The following is a 14,583-nucleotide window of genomic DNA, read 5'->3' on the forward strand; positions in this document are numbered from 1 at the left end:
GCTACAGTGGTATAAATTCTACCATTTGCTCAAAATTCTGAGTTTATAAGCATATTAGCCACAGAAAAAGCATTTAATTTCTAGTCTGGTTTCTCATGAGGACTCATGGAAAGAGTAACCTTTCAGGAAAGTGTCCACATCTTAAAAATTGCTTGAAACCCAGTAGAACATGTGAAGCCGCTCAAGAGCATCTCAGAGCTTAATGTTTTCCATTTCAAAATATACCTGTGTGGAAGCTTTTGAATATGTAGTTATTATTTAAGGCAACAAATAGGGCAATCCAGTTGTCACATTTCTGAGAACTTGGCTTTCCTGCTATAACTTCTCCAGCTCTCAAACTTGAGTGTTTTTGTAGTGGTATAGTCTGAAAGAGAAACAAAATGTCTGAGCAGACATTTCTTCAGTTTTTTTACAATATTTTGCACCTCTGATATGCTACAATGCAGTGTAAAATATTCCATAATGTTTCATCATAATTCAGTAACTGAAAAATTAACTTAATAACTGGAGTACTTAAAGCCCTTCTGGTCTCATCGTGTTTTCAGAGCCTAAAAATACTGTCACAAGTGAAGTTTACATTGTAATTTGAGAGCTTCTTGTTGAAATCTGACTGTTATATCTAAATCCCTAATTGGAACTGGTTGTGCTTCTCCCAGGAGGGTTGGGAATAGTTCCAGTTATTTTTAGAAGCAAAGAGTATTTAAATATATTTTAGGCTTCTGTTACAAAGCACAAGTACTCCTCACATGATTATGCACCTTCTGCAATGTCAACTTTCTTTTTCTTGGGAGTTTCAACATACTGCCATGAAATAGAAATTCATAAATAGCTGCCAAAAAATCTCCTCCACTGATTTCTTCCAGGTTTTTCTCTCTCATTTCTTCTTGGAAAGGTCAGTCTTTCAAGAGGCCTGTGGGAGCTGATTTTTGCTGGCCAGACAGAAATTTAGGTACTTACATAAGAAAGGGAGCTTTATAAAGACATAGAATAATAATTAAAGGAAGTAGCTGGTATCCAGTTCTGTGTTTTCTTAATGATCTCATGAGATGACATAAAATATTAGTGAAGTAGAATGCATTTTAAATGATGCTTAACTAACCAAAGGAGCTTATCACAGTTGGATGTTATTAAGGTAAAATACTTAGTAGGAATTCTAAAAGACATTAGTTACTTATTTGACTAAACAAGCTATTCAGTTCCACTCTGAGAACTGCAGAGCTGCTATAATAGTGTCAAGCGGGCACATTTGGTTAGTTGGGGTTTTGGAGGTGTCTCTTTTTGCATAGAAGCACCATTAACAGTTCATATAAAAGTTAGGACTGAAAATTGTATTTGTTTCTCTGAGTAAACAAATAAGACAGTTTAAATTAAATAATGTTAGCAATAGAGGTGGAAGAGTATGAGATTAACTTCCACTTACCAAAAAGAAGGGTACTTTTTTTTTTATGGGTAAATATGAGCATATGTCCTCTCTCCACTGTCACAAAGGGTTTTAATGGGACTATAGATTTTTTGAACAGACACAACTGTATCAGGTGCTACTGCCCAGGCACTCACAGCAGGGGCTGCGAGGACTTCTGTGAGAAGAAGCCAGGGCTGCGCTGTGCCAGACACAGCCATCTCCAACTGACCCACCACAGTGCACAGCTGAGCCCTGCAGCCAACGTGGTGGTGTCTCGGGGAAAGTGTGTTTGAGAAGGAGCAAAAAGGAACCCCACATGGGCAGTGGGGAGTGAGGCATAAAAAGTGAGGAACAACCTGCAGACAGCGAGGTGAGGGAAGAAGGAGTGGAGGGGGTGCTTCAGATGCTGGAGCAGAGATTCTCCTACAGCCTATGGAGACCACAGTGGAGCATGTATTTCCCTGCAGCACCCTCTCACTGGAGCAGGAGGATGTGCCCTGAAGGAACTGCAGAATATGGAGAACCTGTGCTGGAGCAGGTTTAGATGGGGACTGCAGCCCATGGAAAGGACCCATGTTGGAGTAGGGGATAAGTGTGTGGAAGAAGAGGTGGCAAAGAGGAGATGTTATGGACCACTGTCCTCACTCCCCATCACCCTGCACCGCTCAGAGAGAAGCAGAGAAGTCAGGGGTAAAGACTGAGGTTGAGCCTGTGAAAGCAAGGAGGAAAGGTGGTATATGGATTCATCTTTGTTTCTCACTACCCAAACCTTCTTTATTTTTCAATAAATTAAACTAATTTTCCCCCAGTCAAGTCTGTTTTGCCCACAATAGTAATTGCTAAGTTATCTCCCTGTCTTTACTTTAACCCATGAGCTTTCTCATCCTATTTTCTCCCTCTCTCCTGGTGAGGAGGGGCATTCCCCTGTCCCCCTGTCCTGCTGAGGAGAAGCTGGGTGGGCATCTGACAACCAGCCAAGGGCAACCCACTCATTCATGTAATAAGTTCCTTAGTGGATCAATTACTGTGGTGGAATTAAAAAAAAATTTACATTCCATGGTCCAGGCTTGCAAGATGCCAATATTTGTGATTTTCTATCTCATCTTCTTAAAAGAAATGCTCAAATTTTTGCTGAGAAGGGATAAACTCTAGCTTGCACTGGCTTTCCCACTACTTAAAAAGTTTAAAAAGCTTATTATTTTAGAATATGAGGCCAAATTCAGTCAGTGTAGGGAAACGGTAATGCCAACTTGGCCTACTAAAATTCTCTTTTAAAAGTTTTGGCATATCTTTAAAATGGTAGTAGTACGCCCCATAATTTAACACAACAGCATCCAGTAAAAGTGCTGGAAAACTGTCTTAGGGAAATAAGAAAATTGTTACTTCAGCATTTGCAATATTTTCTGTTCTATAACGTGTATCTCCTATGAAATGCTGAGTAATACTACTTAATTTAAATCAATTAGCCAAATGGTCTGTATTTCATATTTTTTTAATTTACTTCCCATCACAGAAAAATTTTCTTATTCTTATTATGTTCCTTCCTGTATATTTGATTTCTACAGGATTTTAATTTTCTATTACCCCTATTATCTCAGGCAGAGAACTGAGATCTGCCTTGAGGGAAAAATATATAGGAGCACTTTTGCTTTATACAAGACATAAAAAAAATTACCTTCCACTCAAAAAAATAGGGGAAACATGAGTTCAGCATTCACGGTCTTCATGAAAGACAATCATTGAACGGATCCTCCAGTCACATCCTATAAATGAACCTATAGAGAGAAAGAAAGCATATTAGAGAACATGATGAGATCTGTGTTGGTCTTGGCTAGGATAGGGTTAATTTTCTTCACAGTAGCTAGTATGGGGCTAGGTTTTGGATTTGTGCTGGAAATAGCATTGATGGAACGGGAATGTTATCCTTATGGCTGAACGGGGCTTACATAGAGTCAAGGTCTTTTCTGCTTCTCCCTCCACCCCACACCTGCAAGCAGATTGGGGGTGCACAAGAAGTTCAAAGGGGACACAGCTGGGACAGCTGACCCCAAATGACCAAAGGGATGTTGCCTACCATATGATGTCGTGCTCAGTTTATAAAGGAAGGGGAAAAGGGGACGTTTGGAATGATGGCTTTTGTCTTCCGAAATAACCATTACACGGGATGGAGCCCTGCTTTGTTGGTCATGGCTATATACCTGCCTGACAATGGGAAGCAGTAAACGCATGCCTTGTTTTGCTTTGTTTGTGTGCACAGCTTTTGCTTTATCTATTAAACTGTCTTTACCTCAACTCCTGAGTTTTCCTTACATTTACCCTCAATTCTCTCCTCTGCCCTACTGAGGGATAAGTGAGCGAGTAGCTGTATGGGGTTTTGTTACATTTAATCTAGTTCAAGGTCCGTAATCATGTTCTCTCGTGCTTTTGATTTGTGTTGCACTTACGCCTAAAGTAAGAACATTTTAAATTTTTTACATTAACATTTTCTTTAGTCGGGGCCTAAGGAATAAGGCAGAAAAATGAAACGGTGTCAAGGTGAGCTACTGCCTTTCTAGCTTATGTGTTTGCCATAGGAAGGGCGTACTATCAATCCTAAAGCTAAATGGGAAAGTGAAGGGCTGAAATAAGTGGAGAAAGAGGGGCAGATGAAGCTGTAAGAGGAGACCTTTTATACGAAGCAAGGTAGATGACAACAAAAAATGAGGGTGGCTAAGGGAAATGGCTTCTGTTCACAGACCAGTTAGTCTTGCTGGAAGACCTCTTGATAACTCGCAAAGACCTATCATTCGCTTGGTGCTCCTTGAATTAATCCAGTGGTAAACTAGTGCCGGACAATGAATTACATGCAATCAAGCATTTTGCTTTCAGCATATTAATTTACCAGACGCTGCCTATGAAACTCTGGTATTAAAGGGAAAGCAAGACTAATTGGTGGAGCTGTGTATTTACAGTTTGATAACTAATTTTAAAATGTCTTTTCACTTCAGCAGGTATATTATTTAGAAATGTTGCATGTTAATACAATTTATTAAATAACAAGTATTTATTAACAATTAGTGAATGTGGGATGTTCTTTTTTACAACATCAAAAACTTGTTTAAATGAGTACTTTGTGTCGTGTATCTTGAAGCTTGCCAAATGGAGAAGGGCAGAACAAGAAACAGATTTATAAAAAAAAAAGAAAAGAAGAGTCCTTTAGCCCAATATTTGCTCCCAACTGCACAAGCTACAAAAAATGCATGGAGCATGCTTCCACTAGGTCTCAGTTATGGGTATGCAGAATACAGACCTCCTTGGTAGAGGAGGGAACTAAAACTAGGGTTGGATTCAGCTCACTCTAACTTCTGTGTCTCTGTTTGGACTAGATATCCACACAGCCTTAATAGCGAGTGGATATCAAGGGCTTAAAGCAATAGCCTACCACTGGGCATTTAGGTTTTAAGTAGAAACCCAAGGTTGTATATGAGAGTGTTCAGTCAGAGGAGCAAGGAAAGCATTCCCCTGGTTCATACCAGAGACAATCACATGGCCAGGAAATTCTTCTTAAATAACAACACAAGTAATTGTTATATTTTTTGGCCTATAAATAAATAAATGGCAATGTGAAATTTCCCTTAGCTTCTACTAATCTTCATGCAATCAGCTGAACATATCTAGCCAAAAATAGCTTTCCCATTTTGTCTGTGGCAAAGACTTAACTGACAAAGCACACAGTTTTGAAAACTTGTATAATACATACTTAGAGCAACTACAATTTAAATTGACTCATTTCCCAGTGTTGTTTTATTCAGTGCCTCACATCTCACCTGGTTTCTATACACAGATTTTGTTGTAATATTCTACAGAATGGTGGCATTACAGTTGAATATTGACCTAAATTTAAGCTTCGCACTCACAAAGAGTAGTTCAGGGAACTATGTGTGAGAACCTCCTGATGTTAGACTTCATTTTTCTGTGGATAACTCCATTCTGGTGTTCAACCAGAATTTGAGGATTATGATTCTATTATCTACAAAATTCTACTATCAAAGTGTTGTAGCATAGGACAGGAATTTAATTTACAAAGAGGTCATGTACTGTCATAACAAAAGTGACCAAGGAGGTATTCACATTCCCACAGACACAATGAGAATTCAGAAAACTGGGCCCTAAATGTCATGTCTTCCAAAACAGGAGAAGGTGTTAAAATTATTTTCTATCTTCCCTTTGCTTTCTTAAAGGTACTTGGAGACAAAAGCCATAGAATAGACCATTTTGTTTTGCTGTCTTTTTATTTGACCTAAAAGGACAGGTCATTCCTTTGTTGTCCGCAAAATATAGCTACAATATGTACAGCCCTGCAGGGAAGCATAGCTAAAACCCTCTCCTGCTGTTAATTAGCTTGCCATCAGTTTTCATGTATAGTAGTGACTTATCTTTGGCTTTCCTATAGTGAGATATTTCTCTTAAGTAATACTATCTATATCATTATGTCTAAATAAAGTTGTTCTGTATACTTAAAGTTACCTAGCATAAGCATGTTAAGATTTATACAATCAGCATTTAATTAAATTTAGAGAGACTGAGAATAATGACCGTTTGTTCGTTGTTCAGTCATGTAGACACGAGTTAATTCTTTAACAAAATTTCACAATGGAGATCTATGAACACGGATGATATTGAAGTTTGCCAACAAATCTTCTAATGATTATTTCAGCTGTGCAGTTGCTGACACTATCTTTTCATTCAAGAAAAAAATAAATCCTTTCTTATTTTCACAACCTCTTCGGCTTTTCTTACCTATTCTCCATTTTAAAGCTTGTCTTCTCTCTACCTAAAGTACTTTGATCGCAGTAGAATTGAAGGGCAAAAAATCTGTCTTAAGTACCTCACCTGGGAATCATACTTTCTTTAGCACCTTCCTCATTCCTATTTTCCTTTATCATCCTTTACCCTTTTCCAAATTCAGACTGTGGGATTCACCTCACCTGACTTTGGAGGACTGCAGCCTGATAATCCATATCTGAGATGGTTCTCTTTCTTTCCTTTATAATCTGTGGTGGCTACAGTCAGTGGAGATTCAGCACAGTCCATCTAACCCTAACGTGAACCTCTGACACAGAGAAGAAAGGCTATGATCTAGAAGTGCTTGCTTATCTGTTTTGGCTAGGACAGGAGTTTACATCAATAGTGCAAGTGAAGATTTTTGTACTGCAAATGTCTAAAACAAAGACTTCTTGTGGGGACAAATGTTTGGAGGCTACAGGGCCTAACGTTTCCACACAAAATGATCACTGAGGTTTCTGAAAAAACAATTCCTTTCTGCCTGTGATACGGTAGGTTTCTAGACAGAAATAAATAATTAGGTAATAGTTGGAACTGTGTGACTTCCACACTGGACTGTCTTGGTTTCTTTGATAGCTATTCTCATAGCAATCCTCATCTTCTTTCAGTACCTTCAAGTCCTTACTTTCTTGCTTCACTGGATTTCCTCAATGACATATAATTAGCTGAGTTCTGTTCTCTAATTTTCTAGCATTTAGCAATCTATGAGGAATATTTCAGCTTTTCTGCCGTAGGAAAAATGTCTGATTCATTCAGTGATTCCATATTTACTGCTGACTCTCTCCAAATTCAAGCCAATGTCACATGAAAAACTGCAGTTAAAAAAAAAGAAGACTATAAACATGCAGTGCTGATCCCTGCAATTATCTGTTTGCAAGAAGGTAGTCATTCTGACACTAATTGAGAAAGTTGAGAGAGGGATAGGCTGTCTTGGGTGCTGTTCTCATTAAGAAAACAGCTCTTGTGCAATCCCATTATATTCTTACCTGTCACTCCCACTCATTCATTCATTCATCTATTCATTTCAGATTCCCTTCGTATTTTATTTTGGACTTATATCACCATATCTGGAATGGGATCATCTGATTTCCTTTGCAAATGTCTGTTTTGTGTCCTAGGTAAGAAACTGTAGTGCAAGGTCTATTAGAAGCAGAATTTAAAACTGTTCATGCTTACAATATAGACAGCTTAGGTTGTATTCCCTAGTCTTGGCTCCACTCATGGTAGTGTTGAGAATAGATGGATAAACACTCTAATCAAATTATTTTGGTTTTTTTTCCTTTAATGAAATGATCTTCTGGCACTCACAAGGTATGTAGAGTAGGGCAAGAGGACATAATCTTGTGTGCAATGTTTTAATCATCTGTAATTAAAACAACTCTTGGCATGGTTCACGTCAGTTGTGAGGCCATCACATCATCAAAATCAAGGAAGTCTAAACATGACAGAGCTTTACAATTTTAAGCACAGATTGCAGTAATATAATTGGTTTTGAACTGCTACAACTCAATCACACATAAACATGTAGCAGAGAAATAAGTACTTTTCAATAATCTTCATGACATTATAAAGATCCTGATAGCTAGTGTTAATCTGTTGGTGTCATCACTATAAATCTGATTACATTCATGAACATGTTTCAGTAAAAGAAATGCAAATATTTATTTACCTAACAAGACTATACAACGACACAGCTTGTATCTATGCATAGTATTAAAAATAGGGAATTTTTAAACATTTTAAGAGTACTCTTCTCAGCAGAAATGTTTGCAAACAAATCTGCAAGCTGACATAACAGTTTAGAACCTTAGTAAGTCAGCAGAGACATGCTGTACATCCACTAACATCAAGTTTCCATCTCACTGCCACCATCTAATAAATATCTTATTACGTCTTGTACTTCTGAATCTTAACAGATGACAGGGTTTGGGAGAACGCATGATAGAAGGAGAAAAATGCTGCCCTTTCTATTATCCCCAACTTGATTCTTCATAGTTCTAAATGAGCATCCTGTTGATCTTAGGACATTCAATTTGGGTAGATGTTCAGCCTAATTCAGTACAACAAAATGAAGACATTGAGAAATAAAAAGAAACAGCCTTCAAGGTAAGGACAGACAAGAGACATCCTAACAAATGCTCCACTAGATCAGCCAAAATGCCTCTATTAGCCCTGATAGCAGCCAGCTGAAGTCTTTGTTGTGCTCACATATCATGCAATGACAGGCACTGGCTTTGGGCTGTATAGTCTCAGCATTTTGCAGCTGGACTTTTTGTAAATCCAGCATAAGACCTTTTCAATAAAAATTTTCGAAAGGATTATTTTCTCCATATACTTCACAACAAAAGATACATTACTTTCATGGGCAATTTGAAGAATCAATTAATTAATTTTATTCAAGGGGCAGCTAAGTGTAAAATCAAAGTAAGATGTTGCATATTTTGCTAAAGCTAATATTATTGGAACGGTTGGCTGAATACCAGCACTTTGGTTTGCTTTTGTAAAATCTCACGTGCTTTTATACAACATCATAGTACTTTTTTTTTTATTTTTAATAAAACTTTGTTTAAAATACCAGCATGGAATTAAGACTTCAGGAAGTTGTTTAATATTCATTTAGATTTTGGGGTTTTTTTAAGTTTCTGTGAAAATGAAAATCACAGAGCATCCCTGCTGCCTGGGGCTAGCACTCTACCTCAGTGCCCTGTTTTGGAGGATAGACACTGACACCAACACGTAAGGTTTTCCTGTCCTTCAGATCTGGAACAACCAAACTGGTGTAGTGCAAAGTCCCAGTGCAAAATGCTGGCATTGACATGCCATGCTGGGAATAACCCTGTGTCCCATAACCAGCACACGATGGTCAGCATCTCCAAGCCAATGCCTGAAATGTTAGTTGCTGGCCCTAAAATGCAGTGAGATCCTAATGGTCAGTTAGGAAAGTGGTGTGAAGAAATGAAATGTTTACTCCCAAGCAAAATGCAGAGATTGCATTTCCACCCAGAGCTTTGCTTCGCTGTTTTGCTCCTGGGTCCCCGAGATCACCTTGCTCCTCCAAAGCCTGTCTTTAGACCTTTTCAATAAAAATTTTGGAAAGGATTATTTTCTCCATATACTTCACAACAAAAGATACATTACTTTCATGGGCAATTTGAAGAATCAATTAACTAATTTTATTCAAGGGGCAGCTAAGTGTAAAATCAAAGTAAGATGTTGCATATTTTGCTAAAGCTAATATTATTGGAACAGTCTGTAGACTGGACTGCTGTGTGAAAGAGGGCTACACAACACAAGCTAAAGATAATGTGAGGGAATAAACAAATCTCTCCCTTCTCTGGGAAAGCCAATTAACAACACCCCCTGCTCTGCCTACTATTTGCATGAAGAGTGCACGGTGAACTTTACACTACTTTAACTGTTCCCTTCAAACGTGGGTAAGCGTGAGACCAACAGGGAGAACTGTTTTGCATTAAGCTGCTCTCTAGGGAGATCTGGTCATAGGAAAGTGTGGTTTACTACTGAGACTGCTTTAAACATTGCGAGCCACAAGAAGTTGGACAAATTTTACTGCTCTGGTTGCAGATCTTTCTGCATAAAACATTTCCTTGTATTGTTCGTGGTCAGTGGCTTCACTGCTGTTCTATAGTGAATAAACTGCAGACAGTGTTTCTACAGCTCTTCTAAACCCAAAGGTTATGGGAGAAGGTGTAAGAAATTAAGTTGTAGTTTTGTCCTGATGTCTGGGGATGACATTACACGGTGAAATTACCGACTCCTGACTACTAGTCTCCTGACTACTGTGCAGGAACAGGATTTAAAGTAGTGCACTACATCTTCATAGTATTCACAGAGGAGATGCTAAAAAAAAAAGAGAAACAAAGAGAGCCAGAATAAGCTTTCTGGTAAAGATGGGCATGAATATTCTTGTGTCTTCCCCTCTCCTCAATGTAGTGGAAAAGAAAATGTAGTGAAGGGAAGCCCCTCTGCTACTACATTAATCAAGGGCAGAGGTTGTGGCAGTGTGGAATTGACATAATAGGCAGGTATAAGTGTCTTGATTTGTCTTAGTCCAGCCATAAGATCAATAAATAAAGTGATAAATGTGCACACAGAGCAAACCTGAGACTATCAGTAGAAATACACAAGCCCTGTGGCACATTACCACTCTCAACACAAAATGATTTAATATTTCTCTGCAGTATTCTGTCTCTGTTTATTCTGTCTCTGTTTACCTTACAGCAAATATTACAGCGAGGAAAGTAGAGTACGCATGGGAACAATTCGTAGAGCAATGCCAGCTAGGGATTCCCAGCCCTTTTTCCTGTGCTCGCATGATAACCACCTTCAGAAATTCCAGCCTCTCTTTCTGGTAGCTTATTATCACTTCCGTTAAAACTTCTATGAGGGAATTACTGCTTGTGAAAAGAGGACAAATGATAACATTTCAGATTAAAGCTTCTCATTTTTAACCAAGATAAGATAATACTGAGCATATTTATTTTATTTTGCTGGTTGCATGTTTCTGGACTCCCAAATAGCTGCTGCAGTGTTACAAAATTTCCTTCAATTTTTTTTTTTTTTCTTTTTACAGCACATATTTTTCTAGAATAACTGAATAACTAATAATGAAATGATTTTGATTCCATTATTGTGGAGAAATTTATGATATAAATACTCCATTGCAGTGTAACTGATGCAAAGTTAACAAAAGGCGTTTTAATCACACATTTTAAAAGCTGAAAAAAAGACAAAAAAAACCTGTAAAATTTCACTGGACTGAACAGACTTCCAGAGCATTTTACGTACTCTTCACTTAAAGAAAAATCTGCTACTGCTAAAATATTTACGTACAGTACACAAATATTTTCCTTCGCATTCATATACTCTTTGGTCAATGGGAGCATTCAACTACACATCTATGAATAAGGAACTCAGTCAAGAGCTATCGTATTCAGTACTAATTTCAGAAAGAAAACAACCATAAAATTAAATTAAATATAACTTGCTTGACTAATTTTCACCACTAGATGGAAAATGTTAGAATAAACTCAATGAGAATAATTTCATCAGTATTACTTCCTTCTGTTGCAAGGCATGGGTTTATGTTTTGCTATTTGGAACTAGTTTATAATTTGCATTTCATGCATGACATCCTCATCAAGAAATACTATGACAGTTCATTTCGAGGGATATACTAAGTGTAAATAGAAACAACATGAGTTATTTGCTGTAGTTTTGTGCAGCAGCATACCCACAGATCTATGCATGCTGTGTTTTTATACTGTATTTCTTGTGCTTGCACTGCAACTGTGTTGACTCAATAAAGGACAGAAAGTTCAGGCGGCTTATCTAAGAACACCTTGAGCAAGGTTTTTCTCTGTGTTTGGAAATAATGCTGTTGCTCCAGCCTAACTGGTGGCAATAAAAATGAAAATACTAACTTAAAAAAGGCAGCATCTGATGCAGCTGAAGGTCTTCTTTCACAGGCCAATACCAATGGATCATCTGATCCCCTGTCTTCGCTAGTGGGCTTAGCTTTGATATGTGAATACAACTTGTGAATTTGAAAATATAGTGATAGCAGTAGCAACAATATATTCAAGAGTTATATCACTCTTGTTCCAGAGTGACTTTGTACTCTCAATATTCTTGTCCTACATTAATAGTTATGTTGTCATAACAATATTCCCTGTTTCCTTTTGGAAGTATAACAATATTACTACATAGAATCTCTATTTTTGCTCAATATAAAGATGCAAATATTAATCAGGCTACATTTCTGAGTACCTAATAGACAATGCTTATCAACATCTTAAGCTCTGAACAAATCCATTTCTTTAGAGGAAGAAAAGTTATTAAGAGTAGATTTGAAATAAACATGACAGTTCCCTTTTTCTTATCTTTGCTGCCTCATAATCCCTGCAAAAGACAAGTTGTCTTTTCAGATTATTTTATTTGGACTCTAAACCTTCCACTGAGAGCTGAGTTTTGGTTAGAAAGGAATTCCATTTGTACTCATGCTGACATATTCCTCAAGGAATATGTGGAATATGACATATGAATATGACATATTCCTCAAGGAATATGTGAAAGGATTTCACTGTTTCTTCCATATCTTATTAATGCCTTTACCTGTCACCTCTCTAGATCTTTCATTAGTCTCATTTCATTATATATTTGAATATCTTGATCTATATATGAAGTACCATATGCAAACATAATTAATATATTCATTATTGTCTCTTTTGCACTACTAATGGAGATGTGAGTAGGGGCCAGATGAAGCACTAATCCCCAGAGATCCTGTTTGACTTGTTCTATGTAATGAATTTCTGTTTGTCATTGTCCTTTGTCTGCCATCACTCAGACTTTATTTCAATTTAGAATGTTTATAGCCCAACCAGTTTCAATTATTTTTCACAGGAAAACTCTGGGAGATATGTCATTGAGTGTTTTCCCAAATCTCAAACCCACACACTGTTTAGTCCCTAATGATGATTTTAGCAAAGTAGTGTCATGTCAAACATTTGCAATGAGCAGAGTGTTTGATTCTTTGCATTTTGATTGAGGACAGTGTCTTAGGCTACCACTGCTTTTGTGAAAGGAGTGTTGAGCTGAACAAAACCCAGACAGCACCCGGTGCTGCAGACAGAGTTTGTTCCTTCATTGTCGTTCTGTCACAAGCAGGGTGAGGGAAAAGCACCAGAGATAAGGAAGTGGCAGAGTGCAGGTTTATCCCACCATATTCTCAGCAACTTTGTTGTCCTCTCAATTCTCACCTGGATCTTGCTGACCCATTCCCTGGCACATTTTCTGACCTAGATGATCATTCTATTCCTCCCTCATTCACATCCTAGCTGTCCTGCAATCCCTGTTTAGGGGCTAACCCAGCAATATGAGGCACCATTTTGGTACTTGGTCTCCACAGAATATGTGTCATTTCTTCCTATTGTGTGCAAAGTTTCTTTCCAGTCTAACACAAAATCTGTCCCATCTTAAGAAGAGAAAAATTCTAGTGGCTTCTGGATTCCACTTTCAGGGTGCAGGATCCCTAAGGCATGATTGGGATAGTATATTCCCGTTTGACTAACATGCTGAGGACTGTGGTCCAATCTTGTTCCCTAACTTGGGCATGGGCCCATCCTCTAGCCAAGACTGCTTCTAGCACTCAAGCACAGAGACTAGTCCAAGCTGAAGTAAAGGCAGAATTGTTAACTGCCTGAAAAACAAGGGTGAGGACTTCCAGGCTTTCAGTTCATGTTTAGCCTTCAAAGTCTCCAGCCTAATGCTCAGTTCAGCAAGGAGACAGGAGCCAGTGATGGACACAGACCTGAGATCATAAGCATGTCTTTGAAGTAACTTTCACATTGGTTTATGGGCTTTCAGCTCACTTTTTCAGACACAGGTTTAGAAATTATTACAGGTTATAAACTCAAATCCTTTTTATTTATCATAACCAGTTTGCTTACTGTCTTAAAATTACATTTACGCTACAATCCGAAAAGTAATCCAGAGTTTTTCTTCCTTTTCATGGCTTCTTCTACTATAGCACTGTACTTTCTTTCTGTGGCAGTCCTTTGTTCATGCTCCAATGGGGATATCGTGATAGTCATGACAATTTGTACCATAAAAAAGAATATATATATAGTCAAATTAACTAATAGAGAAATGTGCCTGAAACAGATTAGGTACAAACCTGGCAGTGTTGCGGTCTATAGTGTCTGTACCCATAATTGTCTTTGATCCAGCAAAGTTTATTAGCAATAGTTTACTGCGAGTCCCGTCAAGCTAAATAGATACAGAGCCATTTGGGGGTCAAAGCTGTCATTGCACCAGTTTCAAACAAAATATTTTACTGTGAGTGTTCGTGTATTCATGACTTTAGAAGGTCTACGGGAACCTGAGCAACATGCAGAAACACCTGATTCTTCATTCATGGAAACTCCTCTTGTGTGGCAGAGGCATATTAGACCCTAATGGGCTGTGAGTAGTTCTCACATTTCTGCACTTTGCAGCCTGTTGTGGGAATGTTGTAAAGAGACACAGAGCTTGTGAAGCAGGTAATAGGTTCTCTTAGGCCTGTATGGATCTAGCACAGTTTTTCTGTTCTAGTGCACAATGTAACCTGCAGCTCACAGATATGCCTGAAGGGAAACACAGAGCTCACTGTGTTTGTAGTGGCCACAAGTCTAAACATTCTTATTTGTCTGATTACTTTTTTAAAAGGCTACCTCAGGTTCCAAATCTTGAAGATAAAAAATATTTACTGAATGCAGGACATCTGTATTTTACAGCTTTGTGTACCTTTCTCAATTTATGTATGTCCATCATCAAGACACTTCAAATGTATTGCACAC

The 14,583-nt window shown here is 38.0% G+C and overlaps 1 long non-coding RNA gene across 1 annotated transcript in view; it reads right to left on the bottom strand.

Moving 5' to 3' along the window:
* Positions 1–236: 236 nt before the first annotated feature.
* LOC128854078 (uncharacterized) overlaps positions 237–14,583 on the bottom strand; it is a 36,187-nt gene continuing 21,840 nt past the window's right edge. Inside the window, exons 2-3 of the long non-coding RNA XR_008452979.1 lie at positions 3,078–3,177; positions 237–364 (exon numbers count right to left, since the gene is read on the bottom strand). This is a non-coding gene — a long non-coding RNA (uncharacterized LOC128854078). The remainder of the gene's footprint in view (positions 365–3,077; positions 3,178–14,583) is intronic.

Source organism: Cuculus canorus, chromosome 1, assembly GCF_017976375.1.
Source record: "Cuculus canorus isolate bCucCan1 chromosome 1, bCucCan1.pri, whole genome shotgun sequence".
NCBI classification, from domain to species: Eukaryota; Metazoa; Chordata; class Aves; order Cuculiformes; family Cuculidae; genus Cuculus; species Cuculus canorus.